We start from the raw sequence: 7,544 nt of genomic DNA on the forward strand, positions 1-7,544 counted from the left end.
ATTTAAACAGAAGAAATTACTTTCCTTTACCCCGTATGTTTAGGGACAGCCTTGTTGCAGGTTTATAAACTTTATGTTGAACAATGTTTCACAAACCTTTATTTGTGAATATTGCGTTAAGCTAACAATTTTCCTACAGTGAAGCTTGATGAAAACTAGCCGTAAGCTCCAGCACCTCATAGTACCTTCAGTACCTTGGCTTTGATATTTATGGCTACTTTTATTGGAACATTCATTTTTGTGACCAGCGTCAAGAGGGCCGAAAGTTTACAATGGACGGACACTTATTTCACCCGGAGGGGGGGCACTCGCATATATGGGCCATATAGGTACGTGCCGCGGAATAGGGTATGGTTTTTGAGGTTCTCGGTCCTTAAATAGGGTATCCTTTTTATCCTTTTTGTTCTGTGTCCATGGTGTGGTCCTTAGGGCAGCGTTATTCTATTTTCTAATACTGGAGCGTGAAAACGCCCGCCTAAACGCACGGTTTTTTTTTTTTAAACTTGATGTATCCGTTTAAGTATTGTGAAGTATTGTGATCCACGCGATTGTGTACGATTCCTTAACTGCGCATATATGTTTAAGTACCATATTTGGAAAATCACGCGAGAAAAATTAACCAATCAAAAATGCATTAGGCGCCGCTGCAAATCCTCACGTGCAAATCGAAATTCCAAACTGTGCGAGGAATCACCAGTAATCTTTTATTTCATGCATTTGCAAAATTCAAACAACGCTTATTGTACGTGAACGTTCAAAAGCTACGATTCTCCAGAGATGGTACTTAGCAAAATTGAATATTCCAACGCTGTGAACTCCCGTTACACGTTTAACCCCTTATGGAGTTTCTGACAGTGTGTTAATGTAAATATTTTACTCAATGTACCAAGGAGTATTGTATATATTCTAATCCTTGTGAAGTATGCGCTTCAGGTTATTGTTCTTTTTATTGAAAAGGGCGGAGGTTGATTAGAACTATGGAAAGCCTAACGTTCAGAATAATTTTTTTTTCATTTCCATTCGGTTTTTAGTTCCGTTAGCTTTGTTCATTACAATGATGTAAGACCGCTGGATATTGTTAACGATCGTATTTGTACAGAGATCTTACATGATTATTGTACTTGTTACAGTTCTATAACAAAGTAATAGCAGTAGAGATACAGTATTGAAAGATGATCATGGTTATGATTGCATATTATTAAACTAGGCTTATTCTAGTATTTTATGCTTGATGCTATACATCCAATGTTACAGAGAAAAATAAAGTTTTCCTTTTCATGCTATTAATAATTTTGTTTTTTCCTTGAATAGGATGTCATTTTTCGGCTTTGGGCCTTAAAAAGGGTATCAGTTTGCTTTCTTAGTTCTTAAATAGGGTTAGTGTTCACGAACCTTCGCGGCACACCAACTTCGCGGTAGTACCCCCTACCTTCCCCCCTCCCGGGCTTATTTCATTAAATCAAACCTCTTGTGCAGAAAGCCTTATGCCCACTGATTGCATAAAACCGTGTAAATAACCGGCCATATGAGTCTTGAAGAGCTGATCCATCATAAATGTGTTGTCAAAACTGAAACAAAAACGAGTAAACAAACATTCAATCAAAATCAAAGGAAAGGTCAAGATTCATAGTTCCGACCTGTCAATCAGCAATGCGAATACCAACCAATCACAAGAAAGAGTGTGAGCGGCCGCCATCTTGTCCCACAAACATGCCAGCTGATCGTACGCGTAGCCAGTTCGTAACAAGAGATTATACCATGCCAGATATATTTTTCGTGCAACCCAGCCTAAAAAAAGTGACGCATTACTTGACGTAACACGTAACACAGAAAGCCGAACAATCAGACAAGGTACTAACATCAGAACATGACTCAAACAACTCTTTTGCCCGTACATCAATATAGCTACAATAGTGAAAATCAGACTTGAAAAAAATTTCAGTCCTGTACGGGATTCGAACCACTGACCTCTGCGATACCAGTGCAGCGCTCTACCAATTGAGCTAACAAGCCAACTGGGAGCAGGCCATCAAATTAATTCGACATAAACCCGTAGATGATAAATCAAACAACAACAAACATATGAAACATATGTATGAACTGCGGTTATGAAACGTATATGTGCACGATCCTTCGCAGTAAAGCACTATTTGAGCAATAGTGAAAATCAGACCTGAAAAAAATTTCAGGCCTGTACGGGATTCGAACCACTGACCTCGAACCACTGAGGTCAGTGGTTCGAATCCCGTACAGGCCTGAAATTTTTTTCAGGTCTGATTTTCACTATTGCTCAAATATTGCTTTACTGCGAAGGATCGTGCACATATACGTATATAAACACTATACATAGTAATGTTGCCTCTGTGATGATGTCTGTGTGGTCTTGTTTGATTTTTACCTTTGCCTTGCTCTAAAAATGAAGTTGTGCCGGGGACAACATTAAATTTTGGGGTACGGTGCTATGATTTCTAACATAGTATCTTTAATGCAATTACTGATGGTGAAGGAGTTGTTTTACTTCAATTAAAAAATCATGATGTAGAACACGGCAATCAATGAAACGATCAGTGTCTAATCATGAACTAGCTCTTTGTCAGTGACAAGTTCGCAAAATTAATATTGGTGAAGGATACTTCAGATAACAGTTTCTGTAAACCACCATACCAAAAAACATGGCGACTGGTATATTCAACCAGAACTCTTTGCGCGAGAAAATCCTGGAACCACTCATAAAAACAAGCAGTAAAGATCCGAAAAATTTAAACCTTACATATGTTGTTGTTTTGTGAAATATTGCTTTCTACACATGCCTTAGCCTAAATGTGCAGGTGCCATCTTTGTCTGTTAGTGGATTGAATCTATTGGGTGAACACCAGAAAAACTAGTAATATTGATACAAATAAAATGAGGGTTTAGTATAGGTATGCTGTGGTTTAGCTTTGTCTCTAGTTTGATTTTTTTTACTTTTAATAGAGGCCAAATTGATAGTGACTCATTATCTCATCATAACTTAGGCTAGGAGGTAAATTTTATCTTTCTTTACACAAAATGCAATTTTCATTTGTATCATTGTTTACACCAAGCACAAAAATTAAGCACAACATATACCTTTTTATAACTATTGCATAATTTGCCAAGAAAATGTTTATGATGGAGCTTACTATAGTTTATTTCATAGATACTGAGATTTACACACGACAAAAAGCCCGCGTAAAACTAGTACGTTAAATCCGTTAGCTAATAGGGAACGCGAACGATGAATTTTCACTAGTGAAAAAACGCCGTTCGCCCGATCACAAACGCGAACGACCAAAATTCACTAGTGCACAATCGTGGCCCGCGAGTTTCACTCTGACTCTTGAATCCAACATGGCTAGTTCAACGTTTGCTTCTTTGGAAGGTTCCATTGAGACTTTTATTTAAGAACAAGAAAACCAGAACACGGTGAAGAAAACGAAACGAGACGTTGCTTTGTTTACAGAGTTCCTTCAAACAAAAGGAGATGCACGAAGTGAAATAGCTGAAATTCCTCCCGCCGAGCTGAATGAACTTTTGAGTGAATTCATTTTAAGCGTTCGCACAAAAGAAGTCATTTACGTCTACACAATTGGATTTTTTGCCTTCATTAAACATTTCAAAAGACAAAGAGAACTTTATATTTTAGTTTATAATAGCAATTGAATGGATTTTCTAAACATGCGCGCCCAGACTGATGAAATTGACCAGCAATTTTTCTTTTCAAAAATCTCAATATCTATAAAATAAACAAATTACACCATGGAAAATGCTTTGTACGATTTTATTGACTCGTTCCCAGCGCTCACTTGTTCGTTTTCTGATACTCCTCAACTCGTGAATAAAAATCGTACGCGCGCATTTTCCATGGAGTAATCTCTATGTCCACACGAGAGACTGAATGTGTAGAAACTGGAACTGTTTAATGGTCGATCGCTAACATTACAACTAACATTCACCATGCGCTTTTTTTCTTACTCCTAATACGCATGTCCTACGATAACTCGACCGCTGACCTTGAACATTACACTTACCACCTCGTCTGCACTTTTGTTTACTTTGCTTTGCTGCTGGTTCTCATCCATGCTTGTATAAATGAGATTATTTTAAATAAGTAAGGGTGAAAGGATTGGTATTTTTTACACAAAGATAGTTGCAGAGAGTGCCTTTAATAATATATGGATCGCCAAACCCTCACAATGAACGCGGATCACCAGACACTCACAATGAACGTCAACAAGACTAAGTTCTTGCTAACACAGCTGGTAGGAGCAATAATTGCTAATAATAGGATATAGTCTGTGTTGAATTAAGTATTCATTTGTGTATTTATTTCATTTTAATGTTTGTAACACATAGTTGAAAAAGTATGTGATATATCGTACCAAATCACATACATATTATTACACGACTCGGGAAGTCAGAGGGCCAATAACTAAAAATCAACCAATCAAAATGCTCTATTGCCGGTCAATATTCTCTCAGTATTGGACCGGGCACTGTCCCGAATGGTCCTGAATGATACCGCACTTGTGTCCCTTTGAACTTCAGTCGTGTAATAAATCTCTTATTAACCAAGCTTGCTCGGGACCTTACTGGAAGAATATCGGCCCTCGGTCTTTATGGTACGGAGCACGCTGCGCTCGGTCCGCACTGTCAAGACCTCGGGCCGATATTCTCCCAGTACGGCCCTCGCGCTTGGTTAATAAGATATATTTATCATATTCCTTATAATTTAGTTCAAGGGGCATTATTCTAAATAGACTAAACGAAAGAAAGTGGCATATGTCAGCCACTGATTTAAATAGAAAAGCACATATTGAGTGAAATGTAATTCTCCTGCAAATCTGTCCCCTTCTGGGTGAGCAAGGAGAATGATTTAATGCACTGTAACCCAACTGTTACTTGCTAGAGAGCATGGGAGAGAGCTCTATCCTTGACAAAAGAGACCAGATCTTCATCATACGTGTTAGCAGTTTATTTTGTGAGTTAACTTTCCAGGATATGTGATGTTCAGGACATCAACCATACCAGAGGTTAAATTTTGCGTTGTCCCATACATTTACCATGAATACATGTCTTCCACTGTATCCATAATAGCCATCAGTGTAGACACTATGAAATTGTTACATGTAACATAATAAAAATCATTCTGGGGCTTGAAGAAAATCACAAATTTTCGTTCATTGAAACACCGAGATCCGTGAGGCTCTGAAGAACGAAACATAACACAATAGAGGCTATTCTTATTCAATGACAAGTAAATGAGTGGCCGGGTATTCTGCAATCTAGCCGTAACATCTAGTTTTGCCTGTCCCAAGCAAAAAGAAAAAACGCTATGTCTCCTATGTCCGGCAGCCGGGCAGTGTTTTCAAAATACTCCGTGTCAGGCAGTCAATTGCTTTTTTGATTTTCAGTTAATGATAACAAATCCTTCTTTATATGGCTGAAAACTTCACTATTTCCACCGTAATGTGAGTTTTTGTGAGCTTGGCAACCGCTATGCCGGTATTCATAACTTTGAAGCCTACCGCAAGCTTCCGGACAGGAAATTGAAAATACTCCGTGTCCGGCAGTCGAATATTTTCCCGAATATTAAGTCATTACACTCAATATATTCGAGCTCTACCATCCTAGGCAGTGTTATTGTTGTTTACATGGCTAAAGAGTACGACTACCAGTTTTTAAACTGTTGTGAAATGCAGTGTTTTCCACGAGCTTCCGGACACGAAGCCGAAAATACTTCAGGTCCAGCAGTGAAATATTTCCCGAATTTTAAGTCGTTCTACTTAGTATATTCGAGCTATAACAGTTGACAGTTACTCGAGTTTCACGCAAAACGCGATGAGCTTATGTTTCTGTTTCACTCCACATGTATTTGTATCAACACATGCATTTCCTTTTTTAATGTGTGTATCTATTTTTAGGGAAGTACGTAGCCTGGGAGGGTGGTTTGCGAGCGCCAGAGTCCGGGGGTATGCCCCCCTGAGAATTTCGAAGAACCATGTTAAAGTTCGCAACTTCGCATTCCTTGCCTTCTGAGGTCTCATTACATCATATGTTTTCTAATAGTTCCTCTTTTTCAACACTCACTCCCCCCTAACCCTAACCCTTTGTAGCCAGTCAGTACTGCGCACTCTCGAGAATTGTTTGTTTGTTTGTTTGTTTTGTTTTGCATTGTTTTCAAATATTTTTGCCGAACAAGGCTGAAATTTCACTTCGTTCCAGGCGAAATCTGAACTAAGTAAAACACGATCGAATGTCTACCAAAAATAACAGAAGTTTTACTCTCATTACACAGCATTTTCGGCGCTTAAACTGCAGGGTTTTAGAGGTATCAAATTTCACACCGGTTCCTTGACGTCACGAATCGATAAAGAAGGTTAAGTCTCGACTTTTGGCAAAGTTTCACTGAGATCGGTCCAGTTTCATGGAAGTTATGAACAACTTTGTGAAATATAAAGAAAATAGTCATGGGACCCAGGCCTTAATTCACTTGAGTTGGATTCTTAGACATTTGTTGTGTAGTGTCGCTGAGTATTTTTACGAGTTTTGCTGTATTTTGACGAGCCCGTAGAGCGAGTTAAATCACTAATAATGAACAAAATACTCAGCGATACAACTCACCAAAACGCCTAATAAGTTATTTATTATCCAACACGCCAAATTGTTATTTCGGTGCGGGTGAATTTCGCGGAGTTTTTGGGGAGTGCGTGATAGATTTATGCGAAGCAGAACGGTATTGGCGCGTTGTCGCGATGCCGTTTCTATTTTCTTCAATAAGTGATGAAATTTCATTTTCATCTAACTTTCTTCTTCGTTCGATTTATCTAATAAACTTGGATTAAGATTCACCAGCCATTCCGGCTCTTCGTCTTCAAAGAAATAATTTAGTTTGTCTGCCAGTTTTTGTATCTATGGACTTCTGTGAAGTCGTAGATACTATGCTATCCAGAGAGCAAGTCAGTCCTTCCATCCTTCTGTAACAATATAAACATTCGGATAATGCTCGGATTTCAGTTCGGTCTTTTCCAATATCGTTCGATTTTCGTAACTCGCGTTGGCGACTAGTTACGATCGCAGTTTTTTGTCTCATGCAGGTTTTGTGTTGCATTGCTGCGATTATTCATTCCCCTAAGGAAATATTTTGCCCCCAAAGGAGTTTTTCTGTCGCATTGCTGCGCTTATTTGTTCCCCGATTGACTTTTTACACAAAAATCGACATGAACGATAAAAATCGCCAAATATTTTCGCATGTGGGCAAATAGTCATGCAGATCAAAGAGAATATGCAAATTTCTCCGAGTGAAGATAACTCAAGTTTCATGGTATCTGTTAAAAAGAAGCGAGACGAAAATGACCAAGACATATTTCGGACGACAGTTTTATTCAAAACAGTTCTTAATTACTGTTTTAAGTGGAAAACGTACAAATTTGTTACGTGTACAAAGCCAATACGGTAAAAGTCATCATGCTTAGATCGTTTTTTACTTGATTTCACGGCAAGAAATTTCGTACCGTCATATTGAA

Source organism: Stylophora pistillata, chromosome 3, assembly GCF_964205215.1.
Source record: "Stylophora pistillata chromosome 3, jaStyPist1.2, whole genome shotgun sequence".
Lineage (NCBI taxonomy): Eukaryota > Metazoa > Cnidaria > Anthozoa > Scleractinia > Pocilloporidae > Stylophora > Stylophora pistillata.